General features: G+C 55.6%; 2 non-coding genes and 1 pseudogene across 2 annotated transcripts; 1 reads left to right on the top strand and 2 right to left on the bottom strand.

Moving 5' to 3' along the window:
* Positions 1 to 592: 592 nt before the first annotated feature.
* Positions 593 to 736, bottom strand: LOC131873838 (5.8S ribosomal RNA; annotated as a pseudogene).
* A 605-nt stretch (positions 737 to 1,341) lies between these two features.
* LOC131873854 (18S ribosomal RNA) lies at positions 1,342 to 3,152 on the bottom strand. The gene has a single exon (XR_009371744.1). It is a non-coding gene; the product is annotated as an 18S ribosomal RNA (ribosomal RNA).
* Positions 3,153 to 14,842: 11,690 nt separating this feature from the next.
* LOC131873809 (5S ribosomal RNA) lies at positions 14,843 to 14,961 on the top strand. The gene has a single exon (XR_009371699.1). It is a non-coding gene; the product is annotated as a 5S ribosomal RNA (ribosomal RNA).
* Positions 14,962 to 20,000: the final 5,039 nt, after the last annotated feature.

Here is a 20,000-nt window from a genome sequence, read left to right as displayed (position 1 = left end):
ATCTTTCCCTCGCGGTACTTGTTCGCTATTGGTCTCTCGCCCGTATTTAGCCTTGGATGGAATTTACCACCCGATTAGGGCTGCATTCCCAAACAACTTGACTCGCCGACAGCGCCTCGTGGTGCGGCAGGGTCCCGGCCCGATGGGGCTCTCACCCTCTCCGACGCCCCCTTCCAGGGGACTTGGGCCCGGTCTATCACTGAGGACGCTTCTACAGACTACAATTCGGTAGGCGAAGCTGCTGATTTTTATGCTGGGCTCTTCCCGGTTCGCTCGCCGTTACTAGGGGAATCCTGGTAAGTTTCTTTTCCTTCGCTTAGTGATATGCTTAAACTCAGTGGGTATTCATGCCTGACTTGGGAACACGGCAAAGGGGCCAAGAACATTTTACCTGCACGCTGGCAGGCCGCTGTGGCCCGGTTGAAGTTCCACACTTGGCCTCGCTCGACCCGCACAAACCAACGCCGACCCGCATAGGCCAGTACTCGTCGCGATAGGGCGAGGGACCTTGTGCTCATTTCAGCCGACCGTGCCGCTGGTGGGCACGAACGGCCATCTCCGCTCCTCCGTGCGGGAGGGCAATTTTGGAGTGCGACGCCCAAGCAGACGTGCCCTCGGCCGAGGCCTCGGGTGCAACTTGCGTTCAAAGACTCGATGATTCACGAGATTTTGCAATTCACACTAAGTATCGCATTTCACTACATTCTTCATCGTGGTGAGAGCCGAGAGTCATGTTTTTATCTTATTCATGTTTTTTTTTCTGGCGACCCAAGCGCACAAAGGCGCCTGGGCCACGCTTCAATGTTTTGGAATTCTTGGTGTGGGTCGCACCGATGTAGGGTGTTTGACACGAACCTTCCGCCAGTACAAGGGGGCACTGGAAGGGTGCGTGTCCCCGCCTCATTGCATCGCACAAGAGGATGCCGCCTCAAGAGAACCCTGTAGCCGGAGGATGGGTCCTGCCCCACGAGCGATCGCTCGAGAGTGCACTCGTCGGCAGTGGGGAACGCTCCAAGCGACATGTTCTTCCCCTGGGAGATGTAACGGGGGATTGCAGCAGTCCCAACATCCCATCGTAGAACCGACGGATTGCCGGGATGATGCCGCGCTCGCAATCAGGGGCATGCAAACTCAACGGGATAGAGACTTGGCCTCTCCCGAAAAGGGCATGTATTCGATCACGGCATTCGATCACCTCGAGCCGACGGTGTGGAACTCGGGGCCGAGCCATGCAGCGAGGCCCAACCGTCCACACATTGTCGAGGGCGAGGGTCAGGAAGGAGGCGAGCTCGGCGTGCCTCCCTTGCCTCCTCCCCTGCACAATTCAGGGGCCAGAACCGACAATGATCCTACCGCAGGTTCACCTACGGTAACCTTGTTATGACTTCTCCTTCCTCTAAATGATAAGGTTCAATGAACTTCTCGCGACGTCGGCGACAGGAACTGCCGCCGTCAGCGCGATCCGAACACTTCATCGGATCATTCAATCGGTAGGAGCGACGGGCTGTGTGTACAAAGGGTAGGGACGTAGTCAACGCGAGCTGATGACTTGCGCTTACTAGGAATTCCTCGTTGAAGATCAATAATTGCAATGGTCTATCCCCATCATGATGCAATTTGGCAAGATTTCTTGAACCTTTCGGGCCAAGGAGAAAAACTCATTAGTTGCATCAGTGTGGCGCGCGTGCAGCCCAAAACATCTAAGGGCATCACAAACCTGTTATTGCCTCAAACTTCCATGGCCTAGGAGGCCATAGTCCCTCTAAGAAGCTGGCCGCGAAGGGGAACCTCCGCGTAGCTAGTTAGCAGGCTGAGGTCTCGTTCGTTAACGGAATTAACCAGACAAATTGCTCCACCAACTAAGAACGGCCATGCACCACCACCCATAGAATCAAGAAAGAGCTCTCATTCTGTCAATCCTTACTATGTCTGGACCTGGTAAGTTGCCCTGTGTTGAGTCAAATTAAGCCACAGGCTCCACTCCTGGTGGTGCCCTTCCGTCAATTCCTTTAAGTTTCAGCCTTGCGACCATACTCCCCCTGGAGCCTAAACACTTTGATTTCTTAGAAGGTGCTGGCGGAGTCCTTAGACCAACATCCGCCGATCCCTGGTCGGCATCGTTTATGGTTGAGACTAGGACGGTATCTGATCATCTTCGAGCCCCCAACTTTCGTTCTTGATTAATGAAAACATCCTTGGCAAATGCTTTCGCAGTGGTTCGTCTTCCTTAAATCCAAGAATTTCACCTCTGACAATGAAATACGAATGCCCCTGACAGTCCCTATTAATCATTACTCCGGTCCCGAAGGCCAACGGAACAGGACCAGACTCCTATCGCGTTATTCCATGCTAATGTATTCAGAGCGTAGGCTTGCTTTGAGCACTCTAATTTTTTCAAAGTAATGGTGTCGGAACCGCGACGCAGCCAATTAAGGCGAGGAACACGCCCCCGGCAGAAGGGACGTGAGGGCCAGTGCACACCAAGTAGGCGGACCGACCATGATGACCCAAGGTCCAACTACGAGCTTTTTAACTGCAACAACTTAAATATACGCTATTGGAGCTGGAATTACCGTGGCTACTGGCACCAGATTTTTCCTCCAATGGATCCTCATTAAGGGATTTAGATTGTACTCATTCCACTTACCAGACTCGATGAGCCCAGTATTGTTATTTATTGTCACTACCTCCCTGTGTCAGGAGTGGGTAATTTGCGTGCCTGCTGCCTTCCTTGGATGTGGTAGCTGTTTCTCAGGCTCCCTCTCTAGAATCGAACCCTAATTCTCCGTCACCCATCACCACCATGGTAGGCCTCTATCCTACCATTGAAAGTTGATAGGGCAGAAATTTGAATGAAGCATCGCCGGCACAAAGGCCGTGCGATCCGTCGAGTTATCATGAATCACCGGAGTAGCGAGCGAGCCCGCGCTGGCCTTTTATCTAATAAATGCATCCCTTCTGAGAGTCAGGATTTGGTGCATGTATTAGCTCTAGAATTACTACGGTTATCCGAGTAGCAAAGTACCATCAAAGAAACTATAACTGATTTAATGAGCCATCCGCAGTTTCACAATCTGAAATAGTTCATACTTAGACATGCATGGCTTAATCTTTGAGACAAGCATATGACTACTGGCAGGATCGACCAGGTAGCTTCCGGCCATGAGCGGGCCACCCCGGGCCTCTGCCAGAGAGACTGCGAGGCAAACCCGCCCTCATGGGAAACAAAAATTAGAAAGCATGCGACCCATCCTTGCAATCGAACAAAACCCGCCCGCATCCCAAAGTTGACCAAGGATGGAGATGCGGGAACCGGGCAGTGTGCTCCTCAAGACCTGGAGCGAGGAAAATACGAGTGCAAGCCGGAGAGGTATGACAGGGAGCTTTTGTTCACAAGCACCTGGGAAGATTATCCCGTACGGAGCCCTTTACCCTCGGTCTCAAAGCCAAACCTACTCGCGAATGTTGAATTTGTGCAAAATGCGTCATGCACGCGACCACCTCAATTGTAGGGCCACTCAGAGACATCCATTTCCCAGGCATATGCCCCCTACACACTTGGAGTGGCGCACCCCGCACAGAAAAGCCATCCTCGACCGCACAGAACAATTTTCCGTTGCCTGGCTCTCTCACCAAGCGCCGACAAAGAACATCGCGCTGGAAGGAAAAGACATGTGAAAGTCGGAATGTGGCATCAAGGAGCTCCGGTTCACAAGCACCTGGGAAGAACATCCCGTATGGAACCCTTTACCCAAAAAATCCCAAACGACCCCGCTCGCGACACGTCTATCTGAACAGGCGACACCGTGCACGCAACCACCTCAATTGTAAGGCCACTCAGAGACATCCATTTCCCAGGTATATGCTCCCTACACACATGTTGTGGTGCAACCGCACAGACGAGCACATCTCGACCGATGCACAAATCATTCCCTTCCAAGCGCGACTTGGGTAACCATTCTCTGTGACCACTGTGACCCTCCCGATGGGGGAACAGGACCCTCTGTGAGCCAGACCACGACGACAAGGGGCCTCGGTTCACAGGAGCCTGGGAAGAACATCCCGTACAGAACCCGGTTACCCGAAAACCACCGCACCATCGATGCTCAAGACAGTCATGCCATGAGAGAGTGCACTATGCACGCGACCGAGTCAGGCCACTCAGAGACATCCATTTCCCAGGAATATGCCCCCTACGCACTTTTGGTGGTGCACCCCGCATGAACAATCCCGCCTCGACCAGCCTAAACAATTCCCCTCTCAAAGGATGTCCTCGGCCTTAATCGCCCACGACAAACAGCTCGATGAGGCATGAAGCACCCACGGGAGCCGGAGCATGACGATGCAGAGTCTCGGTTCACAAGAGCCTGGGAAGAACATCCCGTACGGAACCCTTTACCCGAAAACATCCGAACTGCACATGCTCGTGACAATCTTGCTGTTAGAGAATGCACCGTGCATGCGACCGAGTAAGGCCACTCAGAGACATCCATTTCCTAGGTATATGCCCCCTACGCACTTTTGGTGGCGCAACTCGCAGGAACAGTCCCACCTCAACCCTGTAAACAAGCTTTTTTGCCTCGAAGAGTTCGTCGGAGATGAAGAAGCAACCTTTAGTGCAACCATAGCACTCTTTTGTGCAACCGCCCAAACAACGCCCCCTCTACCCTCTGTTGAAACACTCGGCATTGCTGCTCCCTAAGGTGAGCTTCTCCTCATAGGCAATAACGCTCTTATCCGGTCACGTTTGTGTGCCCGAATTTCGAAAGGCAACCTCCATGGGACATGGAAAAGACTCGAGAAGAGAGCTTTCTCATGGGAGAGAGAAGCCAAGGAGACCACGAGAGTGCTGAGAGTGGGACAGCGCTGAATAGGCGGGAGAAGCCTGCGCGTATAAACAGAGATATATATCCAATTGCAACGAAGGAACGCGCCAAAGATTGAGAACAATGGCAGAAATGCTAGTAACGTGCACTTCGGGACCAACGCATCACCGGAAGACAACCGCCAAACATCGAAAGAGTCACGATGCTTTGCAACCTACGTGCAAAGCGGTCACACACTGGGTAAGGGAGTCAGAGCCCCAAACATAGCTGGGTGAGGCGCTCACTCCGCTCTTTAATATCTCGTTAATACCGCCAAGGAAATGGCACAAGCACACACACACAAGCATCCTCGGAAGAGGACAATTTGAGTGACAGGTCAAATCCAAGAGTTTCGAAGACTACCTTCAGGAACAATCGGGAACAAGACCGATTACAAGTTGTCGAGTCTATTACTGGGCGAACATGAGATGCGCATAGGAAATCGATCAGCCCTCACAATGGCCCAAGCCTAGAGATCGGACTGCTACGATTTACCCCAACAATTATCGTGCCACTCTTCGCAGAGAGGTGATAGACGCCAACGAGCCCGCACATAGAAATTGAGGTGTAAAAAGGGTGTTGAAGGCACGAAGCCTGGACGAAAGAGGCTACGAGGTCACCTCGAAGCGGTCTAAGAATCGGGCGCACTTGGGGCGACTACTAGTGCCAACCCCTTATCCCACGGTGCGTCCGACACAAAGAAATTTCCAAGGTGGCCAAGGAGCCTCCTCGCATAGCAATCAGGGTGTGAGTTGATGGATGCAGCATTGATAGCAATCGAGGTGTGAGGCGAAGGATGCAGAAGTGAGAGCCGAGGGATGTAGCAGAGATAGCAATCGGGGTGTGTGATGCAGCAGAGATAGCAATCGAGGTGTGCGGCGAAGGGTGCGGTGGGAAGGGCCCAACAGCCAGATGCATGAAGCAACAGATGCAACAGTGATGACAACCAGGCTGTGAGGAGAGGAGGGATGCAGCTAAGAAAGCAATCAGGGCTCAAGGCAAGGGATGCAGCAAGGATAGCAATCATGTTGTGAGGCGAGATTCCAAAGGCTAAACGTGAGAGGCTGCAGGGTCGACTCAGAGAGGTCTATGCATGTGAGAGGCTACAAGCAAGGTCGACTCAGAGTGGTCTATGCATCGGGCGTGCTTGGGACGACTACTAGTGCCAACCCCTTATCCCGCGATGCGTCCGACAAAGAGAACGTTCCAAGGCGGACGAGGAGGTTACCAGCCGAGGGATGCATTAGCGATAACAGATATAGTTCCGCGGCGACCGAAAAGACTCACCGCATAGGAATCAAGATGCGGCGGGAAGGCCCCGACGGCTAAAAGGAAGAGGCTGCAGGGCCGCCTTGGAATGGTCCAAGCATCGGATGTGATTGGGGCGACTACCAATGCCAACCCCTTATCCCGCAATGCGTCCAACACAGAGATAGTTCTGAGGCGGCCGAGGAGCCTCACCGCATAGCAATTGGGGTGCGAGGCGATGGATGCGGCGAGAAGTCCCCAATAGCTAGACGGAAGAGGCTGCAAGGCTGCCTCGGAATGGTCCGAGCATCGGACGCGCTTGGAGCGACTACCAGTGCCAACCCCTTATCCCGCGATGCATCTGATACATAGATAGTTCTAAGGCGGCCGAGGACATTCACTGCATAGCAATCAGGGTGTGAGGCAAGGGATGGGATGAGAAGGCCCCAACGGCTAGACGGAAGAGGCTTCAGCGCCGCCTCAGAATGGTCTGAGCATTGGATGCACTTGGGACGACTACTAATGCCAACCCCTTATCCCGTGATGTGTCTGATACATAGATAGTTCCGAGGCGGCTGAGGAGCCTCACCGCATATCAATCAGGGTGCGAGGCGAGGGATGGGATGAGAAATACCCAACGGCTAGACGGAAGAGGCTTCAGGGCCGCCTCGGAATGGTCCGAGCATGGGATGCGCTTGAGGCGACTACCAGTGCCAACCCCTTATCCCGCGATGCATCCGATACACAGATGATTCCAAGGCGGCCGAGGAGCCTCACCGCATAGCAATCAGGGTGCGAGGCGAGGGATGGGGCGAGAAGGACCCAACGGCTAGATGGAAGAGGCTTCAGGGCCACCTAAGAATGGTCCAAGCATCGGACACGCTTGGGGCGACTACCAGTGCCAACCCCTTATCCCGCGATGCGTCCGATACAAAGATGGTTCCAAGGCGGCCGAGGAGCCTCACCGCATAGCAATCAGGGGTGCGAGGCGAGGGATGTGGCGAGAAGGCTCCAATGGCTAGACGGAAGAGGCTTCAGGGCCACCTCAAAATGGTCCAAGCATTGAACGCGCTTGGGGTGACTACCAGTGACAACCCCTTATCCCGCGATGCGTCTGATATGAAGATAGTTCCAAGGTGGCCGAGGAGCCTCACCGCATAGCAATCAGGGGTGTGAGGCGAGGGATGCGGCAAGAAGGCTCCAATGGCTAGACAGAAGAGGCTGCAGGGCTGCCTTGGAATAGTCCAAGCATTGGACGTGCTTGGGGGTGACTACCAGTGACAACCCCTTATCCCGTGATGCGTCCGATATGAAGATAGTTCCGAGGCGGCCGAGGAGCCTCACCGCATAGCAATCAGGGTGTGAGGTGATGGATGCGGCGAGATGGCCCCAATGGCTAGACGGAAGAGGCTGCAGGGCCGCCTCAAAATAGTCCAAGCATCGGACGCACTTGGGGCGACTACCAGTGACAACCCCTTATCCCGCGATGCATCCGATACACAAATAGTTCCAAGGCGGCCGAGGAGCCTCACTGCATAGCAATCGGGGTGCGAGGCGGGGAATGCGGCGAGATGGCCCCAATGGCTAGATGGAAGAGGCTTCAGGGCCACCTCAGAATGGTCCAAGCATCGGACGCGCTTGGGGCGACTACCAGTGCCAACCCCTTATCTCACGATGCGTCCGATACACAGATAATTCCAAGGCACCCGAGGAGCCTCACAACATAGCAATCGGGGTGCGAGGCGAGGGATGCGGCGAGAAAGCCCCAACAGCTAGATGGAAGAGGCTTCAGGTCTACCTCGGAATGGTCCAAGCATCAGACGTGCTTGGGGCGACTACCAGTGACAACCCCTTATCCCGCGATGCATCCGATACATAGATAGTTCCAAGGCAGCTAAGGAGCCTCACCGCATAGCAATCGAGGTGCGAGGTGAGGGATGCGGCGAGAAAGACCCAACAGCTAGACGGAAGAGGCTTCAGGGCCACCTTGGAATGGTCCAAGCATCGGACGCACTTGGGGCGACTACCAGTGACAACCCCTTATCCCGCGATTCATCCGATACACAGATAGTTCCAAGGCGGCCAAGGAGCCTCACCGCATAGCAATCGGGGTGCGAGGCGAGGGATGCGGCGAGAAGGACCCAACGGCTAGACGGAAGAGGCTTTAGGGCCACCTCGGAATGGTCCAAGCATCGGACGCACTTGGGGTGACTACCATTGCCGAGGAGCCTCACCGCATAGCAATCGGGTTGCGAGGCAGATTATTGGGAAGGGAACCCCCTGGGATGCGGCTCAAGCAGTGCCCAAAGGGACTGGAATACGGAATCACATCGAGAGACCCAAATGCTATACGAGGGCTCAAATTGAATTATCGATTTGGCCATGACATGGACGCATCGGAACGACTACCTTTGCCGAACCACTCTCGCAATTGCATCCATACCGAAACCAATAGGCATTTCCGTTAGAGCCCTCTTATAGCATTTGGGAATCTCACATGCCCCTCTAAATTGACCAATGCTGGTGCTCAATGAAAATTCGAGCGCTACCACCATTCGAGCGCCAGCATTGGTTGAACGTTTCTCGAACGTTTAGGGACCGAGCTCACTTGTGGATAGGGCAAAATCCGCCAAGCAACCCAAAAGCTAGACGGGGGCTCGAATCAAATCGCCTAGGCGGCCACAACAAGGACGTGCTGGATCGACTACCAGTGCCAAACCATTCAGCAAGATGAGTCTGTGTCGAGGCCGGATAGAGATTCTCAGAGAGCGCCCGCATAGCATTTAGGAGACCTGCCGCGTCCCTCAAACTCGACAAATGGTGGTGCACATTTATAAATCCGAGCAATCCCAACCCTTTCAAGCACCAACATCGGTCGAGATAGAGGGGCACGGAGGGGGCTGCGTGAGACAACACAGTCCCCTATATAAGTTATTTGTCCGATTCTCACACATCCAAAGAATGGTCATTAAATCGGACAACAGCCCAAACTTCCGACTTCCGTCCCAGAAAGCCCAAGAGCTATCTAAAACATTCATGCCCAAAACTCGATCGCAGCTATACTAGTCCGCCAAGCAACCCAAAAGCTAGACTGGAGCTCTAGTCGAATCACCTCTGTGGCCACTGCAAGGACGTGTTGGAGCGACTACCATTGCCGAACCATTCCGTAGGTCAACTCCATACCGAGGCTGCATAGAGATTCCTGATGAGCTCCTGCATAGCAATCAGGAGACTTGTCGTGTCCATCACAATCGATAAATCCTGGTGCAAGATTTTTGCATCCGAGCACTCCGACCAGTCGAGCACCAGCATCAATCGACATAAATGGGCACGGGGGGAGGATGCTCGAGAAAAATACCTCCCCTATATAAGTTATTTGTCCGATTCTCAAACAGCCGAAGTCTGGTCATCGAATCGGGTCAAAGACCACAACTTCCGACTTTACCCACAATGCAAGTCATCGAATCGAACATCGGCCCCCGAGTCGGACTCCATGTGTATGTCAGGTCATGGCGGGCCATCAACATCAACTCGGTCATCGGACCCAAATTCTACCTTCCTTCACATGGCGGGCCATCAACATCAACTCGGTCATCGGACCCAAATTCTGCCTTTCTGCACATGGCATGCCATCAACTCGGTCATCGGACCCAAATTCCGCCTTCCTGTGCATGGCTGGTCATCGGACAAAAATTTCGACCTCGCGAGTATGCCTACGTATCGAATCGGTCATCGGACCCAACTTCTGACTTCATCCATACCGTAGGGTCTTTGAGGTTGGCGCGATGCGCTCAACCCGGGGAGTCGACCCGTCGAAGCATACACCTCCCCTATATAAGATATTTGTCTGATTCCCACAACTGTGTAGTTTGCACCTCCGACCAGGACATCGACCCCAACTTTCAAACTTGACTGCAACGATGGCACCAGTGCCTTGGTGCACACCTTGCGACGCACAGTGCCAACATTCGCCTTCCTGCACATGGCAGGTCATTGGACCCGAATTCCGACCTCATGTGCATACCTACTAATCGAATCGGTCATCGGACCCAACTTCGGACTTTATCCATACAGTAGGGCCTTTGAGGTTGGCGCGGTGCGCTCAACCCGGGGAGTTGACCCATCGAAGCATACACCTCCCCTATATAAGCTATTTGTCCGATTCCCACACCTCTGTAGTTTGCAACTCCGATCAGGACATCGACCCCAACTTCCAAACTCACCTGCAACGACCAAACCAGTGCCTTGGTGCGCACCTTGCAATGCACAGTGCCAACATTCGCCTTCTTGCACATGGCAAGTCATCGGACCCAAATTCTGACCTCACGAGTATGCCTACATATCGAATCGGTCATCGGACCCAACTTCTGACTTCATCCATACCGTAGGGTCTTTGCGGTTGGCGCGGTGCGCTCAACCCGAGGAGTCAACCCAACGAAGCATACACCTCCCCTATATAAGCTATTTGTCTGATTCCCACACCTGTGTAGTTTGCACCTCCGATCAGGACATCAACCCCAACTTCCGAACGCGACTGAAAAGACCACACCAGCGCCTTGGTGCGCACCTTGCAACGCACAGTGCCAACATTCGCCTTCCTACACATGGCAGGTCATCAGACCCAAATTCTGACCTCATGAGCATACCTACTAATCGAATCGGTCATCGAACCCAACTTCTGACTTCATCCATACCATAGGGTCTTTGAGGTTGGCGCGGTGCGCTCAACCTGGTGAGTCGACCCATCGAAGCATACACCTCCCCTATATAAGCTATTTGTTCGATTCCCACACCTGTGTAGTTTGCACCTCCGATCAAGACATCGACCCCAACTTCCGAACTCGCCTGCAACGACCGAACCAGCGCCTTGGTGCGCACCAAAGTGCGCACTTTTGGTGCACACCAAAGTGCGCTCCAAAGGTGCGCACTTTTGGAGGGTACTTTTGTGCGCTCCAAAGGTGCGCACTTTTGGAGGGCACTTTTGTGCTCTCCAAAGGTGCGCACTTTTGGAGGGTACTTTTGTAGCACACCAAACTCTGACTTTCGACTTCATCCACAATGCAGGGTCTTTGAGGTTGGTGCAATGCGCACAACCAGGGGAGTCGACCCATCAATCCCAACACCTCCCCTATATAAGCTATTTGTCTGATTCTCATACATGCGTAGCCTGCAGGAGCGATTAGGACATCGACCCCAACTTTCGGCTTCTAAATGAAAACAAGGTCTTTGAGGTTGGCGTAATGCGAACAACTAGGGGAGTCAACCCATCAAACCCAACACCTCCCCTATATAAGCTATTTGTCTGATTCTCATACATGTGTAGTCTACAGGAGTGATTAGGACATCGACCCCAACTTTTGACTTCTTAATGAAAATAAGGTCTTTGAGGTTGACGTAATGCGCACAACCAGGGGAGTCGACCCATCAAACCCAACACCTCCTCTATATAAGCTATTTGTCTGATTCTCATACATGCGTAGCCTGCAGGAGCCATTAGGACAGTGACCCCAACTTTTGACTTCTTAACGAAAACAAGGTCTTTGAGTTTGGCGTAATGCTCACAACCAAGGGAGTTGACCCATCAAACCCAACACCTCCCCTATATAAGCTATTTGTCTGATTCTCATACATGTGTAGCCTGCAACAACGATTCGGACATCGACCCCAACTTCTGAATTCGTCTGCATTGACCGCACCAAAGGTGCATGCCTTGGTGCTCACCAAAATCCGACTTCCGACTTCTTCCGCAATGCAGGGTCTTTGAGGTTGGTGCAGTGCGCACAACCAGGGGAGTCAACCCACCGAACACAACACCTCCCCTATATAAGCTAGTTGTCTGATTCTCATACATGCATAGTCTGCAGCAATGATTAGGACATCCACCCCAACTTTCGATTTCTTAAACAAGATAGGGTCTTTGAAGTTGGTGCAGTGCACACAACCAGGGGAGTCGACCCATCAAACGCAACACCTCCCCTATATAAAGCTATTTGTCCGATTCTCATACGTGTAGTCTATAGCAGCAATTAGGCCATCGACCCCAACTTCTGAATTCGTTTGCATTGACCACACCAAAGGTGCGCGCCTTGGTGTGCACCCTGGAGTGCACTTTGGTGCTCACCTCAGTGCACACTTTGGTGTGCACCAAAGGTGCGCACCTTGGAGCGCACCAAAGGTTTACACTTTGGAGCTCACCACATAGGGTCTTTGAGAGGTTGGTGTAGTGCACACACCAAGGTGGGTGTTGAGGTGCGTGCCGAGGTGGGTGGGTGCTAGGGTGCGCTCCATGGTGGGTGCCAGGGTGGGTGCGTGCTAGGGTGGATTCCAAAGAGGGTCATAGGGTGGGTGCCAAGGTGGGTTGGTGATATAATGGGTTCAAAGGTGGGTACTAGGGTGGGTTCCAAGGTGGGTCACAGGTTGGGTGCCAGGATGCATGGCTGTTAGGTTGGGTGCCAAGGTGGGCTCATGGGTGGGTGGGTGCTAGGGGGGGTTTCAAGGTGGACGTGAGGGCGGGTGCCAAGGTGGATAACAAGTTGGGTGTTAGGATGGGTGAGTGCTAGAGTGGGTGCCAAGGTGGGTGGGTGCTAAGGTGGATGCCAAGGTGATTCGCAGGGTGGTTGGGTTCTAGGGTGAGTTCCAAGGTGGGTCACAGGTTCAGTGCTAGGGTGGGTGTCAAGGCGGGTGTCGAGGTGCCTGGGTGCTAGGGTGTGGATGCCAATGTGGGTCATAGGGTGGGTACTAGGGTGGGCTGCAATGTGGGTGCCAAGGTGGGTAACATGCTCGGTGGGTTCTAAATTGGGTGCCAAGGTGGGTGTGCACCCACCTTGCCCGAGGTGGGTGCCAAGGTGCCAGTGTGGGTGGGTGCTAAGGTGGATGCCAAGGTGGGTAAGAAGGTGGGTGATAGGTTGAGTGGTAGGATGGGTGGGTGCCAAGATGGGTCACAAGGTGGGTGCCGAGGTGGGTGGGTGCAAGGGTGGGTAGGTGCTAGGGTGGGTGTCAGGGTGGGTGGGTTCTAGGTTGGGTTCCAAGGTGGGTGCGAGGGTGAGTGTCGAGGTGGGTCACAGGTTAGGTGCTATGATGGGTGAGTGCTAGGGTGCAAAGGTGCTAGGGTGGGTGCTAGGATGGGTTGATGCTAGGGTGAGTGGCAAGGTGGGTGCACAAGTGTCAAGGTGGGTGACGAGGTGGGTGCCAAGTTGGGTTCCAAGGTGGGTGCCAAGTGGGCGACTGCTATGGTGGATGCCAAGGTGGGTCACGGGGTGGGTGCCAAGTTGCTAGGTTGGGTTCCAAGGTGGGTGCCAAGGTGGGTGCTAGGGTGCGTGGGTCACAGGGTGTGTCACAACGTGGGTGCCAAGATGGGTGCGCACCCACACTGGCCAAGACGGGTGCGAGGGTGGGTTCCAAGGCCGGTCACAGGCTGGGTGCTAGGATGGGTGGGTGCCAAGGTGGGTGTGCTAGGATGGGTGGGGGCCAAGGTGGGTCACGGGGTGGATCCTAGGGTGGGTCACGGGGTGGGTACTAAGGTGCGTGCCAAGGTGGGTCATAGGGTGGGTGCCAAGGTGGGCACCAGGGTGGGTGTGCACCAACCCTAGCTAGGGTAGGTCATGGGGTGGTTGTCGGGGTGGGCGTCAAGGAGCCAAGGTGGGTGGCAAGTAGCCAAGTTGCATGCCAAGGTGGGTGTTGGGGTGGGTGCCAAGGATCCAAGGTGGGTGCCAAGGAACCAAGGTGGGTGTCTGGGTGGGTGCCGAGGTGGGAGCCAGGGTGGGTCCCAAGGTGAGTGCAAAGGTGGGTGCTAGGGTCAAGGTGAGTGCCAATGTGGGTTCCAAGGTGCCAGGGTCAGGGTGAGTGCCAATGTGGGTTCAAAGGTGCTAAGTTGGGTGCGAGGTTGGGTGCCAGGGTAGGTGGGTGCCAAGGTGTGCTAGGTCGAAGCCCGAGTGGGTCGGCATCCCATGGGTGTCGAGTTGGGTGCCTGATGGGTGCTTCTTGTCAAGTTTTAGTTGTCAGGACTCATTTCGAGCCTTAGAGGTCGTTTCTTGTCCGGTTGCCCTGTCTTCGACCTGGGAAGCCAATTTTGGCCCTCGGGTCGCATTTTTTTTTGTCTCACATCCCACTTTTGGCCTGTGGCCTTTTCGAGGTCGATTCTCGTTTTGGGCATCAGAGCATGTTTCTTCTCCTAAAACCCAATATTTGTTTATTAAGTCTCGGAACACATTTTTGTTCTCGTGGACCCATCATGGGTCTTGGAACACATTTGTGGTCCTTGGGTCCCATTTTGCATCCCGAAACTTGTTTTTGGTGCTTGATCCCTATTTTGGGTGCCCACCTTGCACCAAGTGCGCACCCGGGGCAAACCGAGCGCCTTGGTGCACCGGGTCAAGATCGAGCGTGCACCCGAGGCGCCCCGAACATGCACCAAGGTGCACTTGGCCCACATGTGAGCGCAGGTCATTGCGCCCGAGGTGGTGTGTGGGCACCGCGTTGCAGACAGGACACTGCACGCACTTGGGCAGGTCGGGTGCGCACAGGACGCCCCGTCCAGGTGCACGCACGTAGGCCGGGCCGGGTGCACACCCGACGCCCTAGCGAGGTGCACGCACCTGGGCAAGGCTCACACTTGACGAACGGGGCACACTTGGTGAGGGAGGGTGTGCACCTCGAAGGGGGTGGGTGGCTGGGGTGGATTTGCACGTGGGTCACGGTTTGCTAAGTACACACTGCGACAAGCTCACAACGGGTGCAATCATACCAGCGTTAGTGCACCGGATCCCATCAGAACTCCGCAGTTAAGCGCGCTTGGACCAGAGTAGTACTGGGATGGGTGACCTCCCGTGAAGTCCCGGTGTTGCACCCTTTTTTAGTTTTTCGCCGGGCGTCGCAATGCTATTTGAATTAACCTTTTGCCCGTTTGCGTTCTCGTCGGGGCCGGGCCGGGCCGGGGTGCAATGCCCGCACTACCGCGACACCGAGCGCACACCCAAGGCGCCGCGAGCACACAGGCCACGGTGCAACCCGGGCGTTGTGCGCGCACCCCAGTGTGCTCGAGGTGCTGAGCGCGCACCAAGGTGAAATCAGTGTGCACCTCGGCTAGTGTGCGCTCAGTCGAGTCGCGCACGTTGGCCAAGGTGCACAGTGATGTTTCTTACTCTAAGGTTCTGCACGAGATGCCCGGGACGGGTGAGCGAAGCTGGGCAGGGCCGGGTGCACCCCCGGGGTAGGTGCACGCAGTTGGAGAGAGCTTTGGAGTGCACCAGAGGTGCGCATCTTGGAGCACACTTCAGAGCGCACCAATGATTCGCCCCATTCAAAAGTTTCCTAAAAAGGCAAAAAAAGTTAAGATTATAGAATTTCCCACTTGAGAGATTGTAAAAAAAAAATTAAAAAATGAAGGAAACGCGGGTAACAAGGTGTGCGCGCCCCGGTGCGTAGCCTAGCCAACTTGTGCCCACCCTGGCGAAGGTGCACGCAAGGTGCGCACCCGAGGCAAACCAGACAATTAACCCAACTTTCGACTTCGCGCGCACCTGTGCACCTTGGAGCGCACTTCGGAGCACTGGTTGGAGCGCACCAATCTTGGGCACCTTGGAGTGCACCATGGCGCCCACCAAGGTGCACACCCGGGGCAAACCGAGCTCCGACTTCGTGTGCACCTTGGAGCGCACAAAAGGTGCGCACCTCAGAGCGCACCATGGCGCCCACCAAGGCGTGCAGCCCAGCCAAGGTGTGCGCATCAAGGTGCGCACCCTGGCGAAGGTGCGCACCCGGGGCAAACCGAGCTCCGACTTCGTGCGCACCTTGGAGCACACAAAAGGTGCGCACCTCGGAGCACACCATGGCGCCCACCAAGGTGCGCAGCCCAGCCAATGTGTGCGCACCCCGGGCAAACCGAGCTCCGAATCATGCGCACCAGAGGTGCATGCCATCGTGCGCACCTTGGAGCACACTTCAGAGCCCTCCTTCGTGCGCATCGATGTTGCGCACCTAGGAGCGGACCCGGGGAAAACAAGGCAATTAACCCGACTTTCGACTTCGTGCGCACCTCAGAGCGCTCTTGGGTTCGCACGTTGGAGCACACCGAGGTGCGCACCTTTGATGCGCTGCCTTCACCAATTTCCAGAAAAGGCAAAAAAACATTGAGAAGGTGTGCGCACTGAGGTGCCCACCCTGGCGAAGGTGCACGCGAGGTGCGCACCCGAGGCAAACCGGGCTCCGACTTCGTGCACGCCATGCTGCACACCTTGGAGGGCCATGGTGCGCACCTTGGAGCACACTTCGGAGCGCTCAATGGTGCCCAACCCAGCCAAGGTGCCCACCACGGTGAAGGTGCATGCGAGGTGCACACCTGGGGCAAACCGGGCTCCGACTTCGTGCACGCCGCACCTTGGAGCACACTTCGGAGCACTCCTTGGTGCACACCATGGTGCCCACCAGGGCGCGCAACCTAGCCGAGGTGCCCACCTCGGCGAAGGTGCACGCGAGGTGTGCACCCGGGGCAAACCGGGCTCCGACTTCATGCACGCCATGGTGCCCACCAAGGCTCGCAACCCAGCCAAGGTGCCCACCGCGGCAAAGGTGCACGCGAGGTGCGCACCCGGGGCAAACCGGGCTCCGACTTCGTGCACGCGGCACCTTGGAGCACACTTCGGAGCGCTCCTTGGTGCGCACCATTGTGCCCACTAGGGCGCGCAACCTAGCCAAGGTACCCACCCCAGTGAAGGTGCACGCGAGGTGCGCACCCGGGGCAAACCGGGCTCCGACTTCATGCACGCCATGGTGCCCACCGCGGCGAAGGTGCACGTGAGGTGCGCACCCGGGGCAAACCGGGCTCCGACTTCGTGCACGGGGCACCTTGGAGCACACTTCAGAGCGCTCCTTGGTGCGCACCATGGTGCCCACCAGGGTGCGCAACACAGCCAAGGTGTGCGCACCAAGTTGCCCACCCCGGCGAAGGTGCACGCGAGGTGCGCACCCGGGGCAAACCAGGCTCCGACTTCGTGCACGCCGCACCTTGGAGCACACATCGGGGTGCTCCCGGGTTCGCACCAGCATTGCGCACTGTGGTGGGCACCTTGGAGCACACCAAGGTGGGCAGCGAGGTGCGCACCTTTGATGCGATGCCTTCACTAATTTCCATAAAAGGCCAAAAAAAATGAGATTTTAAAATTTTTGTTTTGAAAGATAGTAATAAAAATGGAATGCTGGTGCCATCTTGAGCTCACCTTGGTGCACAGCCCAGCCAAGGTGTGCGCACCAAGGCGCCCACCCTACAACCGGGCCTGGGAAGAGCCAATGCGAGAAACCCCACCAAATGCTCTGACAAAAAAAGAGGGGGCGCTCCAGTAACCCCGCTTCGGAGCGCACCCGGGGCAAACCCAACCAAGGTGCAGGTGAGGTGCGTACCCAGGGCAAACCGGGCTCCGACAACGTGCACGCCGCACCTTGGAGCACACTTCGTAGCGCTCCCGGGTGCGCACCGTGGTGGGCACCTCAGAGCACACCAAGTTGTGCAGTGAGGTGCACACCTTTGATGCACTACCTTCACTAATTTCTAGAAAAGGCAAAAAAAAAGGAGATTTTAAAATTTCCATTTTGAAAGATACTAAAAAAATCGGAACGCGGGTACCATCTTGAGCCCGCCCTGGTGCGCAGCCCAGGTAAGGTGCCCACCCTGGCGAAGGTGCGCACCTGGGCAATTAACGCAGCACCTTGGAGCACACTTCGAAGCACTCCCAGGTGCCCACTGGCGTTGCGCACCGTGGTGGGCAGCGAGGTGCGCACCTTTGATGCGCTGCCTTCACTAATTTGCAGAAAAGGCAAAAAAAAATGAGATTTTAAAATTTCCGTTTTGAAAGATAGTGAAAAAAATGGAACGTGGGTGCCATCTTGAGCTCGCCCTGGTGCGCAAACTAGGCAAGGTGTGCGCACCAAGGTGCCCACCCTGGCGAAGGTGCGCACCCGGGCAATTAACCCTACTTCCGACTTCATGCGGGTCAGGGTGGGTGCGCACCCAACAACCGGGCTTGGGAAGAGCCAATGTGAGAAACCCCACCAAACGCTCTGACAAAAAAAGAGGGGGAGCTCCAATAACCCCGCTTCGGAGTGCACCCGAGGCAAATCGGGCTCTGACTTCGTGCACGCCGCACCTTGGAGCACACTTCGAAGCGCTCCTTGGTGCACACCATGGTGCGCACCAGGGCGCGCAACCCAGCCAAGGTGTGCACACCAAGGTGCGCACCTGGGGCAAACCAGGCTCCGACTTCGTGCACACCACACCTTGGAGCACAGATCGGGGCGCTCCCGGGTTCGCACCAGCGTTGCGCACCGTGGTGGGCACCTCGGAGCACACCAAGGTGGGCAGCGAGGTGCGCACCATTGATGCGCTACCTTCATTAATTTCCAGAAAAGGCAAAAAAAAACTAGATTTTAAAATTTCCATTTTGAAAGATAGTGAAAAAAATGGAACACGGGTGCCATCTTGAGCCCGCCCTGGTGCGCAGCCCAGGCAAGGTGTACGCACCAAGGTGCCCACCCTGGCAGAGGTGCGCACCCGGGGCAAACCGGGCTCCGACTTCATGCACGGCATGGTGCCCACCAAGGCGTTCAACCTAGCCAAGGTGCCCACCGCGGCGAAGGTGCACGCGAGGTGCGCACCCGAGGTGCACACCCGGGGAAAACCGGGCTCCGACTTCATGTAGGCCGCACCTTGAAGCACACTTTGGAGCGCTCCTTGGTGCGCACCATGGTGCCCACCAGGGCGCGCAACCCAGCCAAGGTCTGCACACCAAGGTGCCCACCCCGGCGAAGGTGCATGCGAGGTGCGCACCTGGGGCAAACCGGGCTCCGACTTCGTGCACGACGCACCTTGGAGCACACATCGGAGCACTCCCAGGTTCGCACCAGCGTTGTGCACCTTTGATGCGCTGCCTTCACTAATTTCCAGAAAAGGCAAAAATAAATGAGATTTTAAAATTTCCATTTTAAAAGATAGTGAAAAAAACGGAACGCGGGTGCCATCTTGAGCCCGCCCTGGTGCGCAGCCCAGGCAAGTTGTGCGCGCCAAGGTGCCCACCCTGGTGGAGGTGCGCGCACGGGGAAAATCGAGCTCCGACTTCGTGCACTGCATGGTGCCCACCAAGGCACGCAACCCAGCCAAGGTGCCCACCACAGCGAAGGTGCACGCGAGGTGCACACCCGGGGCAAACCGGGCTCCGACTTCGTGCACATCGCACCTTGGAGCACACTTCAGAGCACTCCTTGGTGCGCACCATGGTGCCCACCAGGGCGCGCAACCCAGCCAAGGTCTGCACACGAAGGTGCCCACCCTCGCGAAGGTGCACACGAGGTGCGCACCCGGGGCAAACCGGGCTCGGACTTCGTGCACGCCGCACCTTGGAGCACACATCAGAGCGCTCCCGGGTTCGCACCAGCATTGCGCACCTTTGATGCGCTGCCTTCACTAATTTCCAGAAAAGGCAAAAAAAAAAAATGAGATTTTAAAATTTCCGTTTTGAAAGATAGTGAAAAAAATGGAACGCGGGTGCCATCTTGAGCCCGCCGTGGTGCGCAGCCCAGGCAAGTTGTGCGCACCAAGGTGCGCACCCTAGCCAAGGTGTGCACCCAGGGCAAACCGGGCAATTAACCCAACTTCCGACTTCGTGCATGCCAGGGTGGGTGCGCACCCAACAACCGGGCCTGGGAAGCCCCAATGCGAGAAACCCCACCAAACGCTCGGACAAAAAAAGAGGGGCCACTCCAATAACCCCACTTCGGAGCACACCAGAAACCCCACTGGATGCTTGGGAAAAAATGTAATGTGCACCCGAAGCCCCTACCCAGAAATCCCAACTTCGGACATGGGGAGCTGCAACGGTAAAAAGCCTCACTAAACTCTCG

Source organism: Cryptomeria japonica, chromosome 2 (genome assembly GCF_030272615.1).
Source record: "Cryptomeria japonica chromosome 2, Sugi_1.0, whole genome shotgun sequence".
Classification (NCBI taxonomy): domain Eukaryota; kingdom Viridiplantae; phylum Streptophyta; class Pinopsida; order Cupressales; family Cupressaceae; genus Cryptomeria; species Cryptomeria japonica.
Note: the sequence above shows the minus strand (reverse complement) of the source record. Positions and strands in the feature narration are given on the sequence as shown.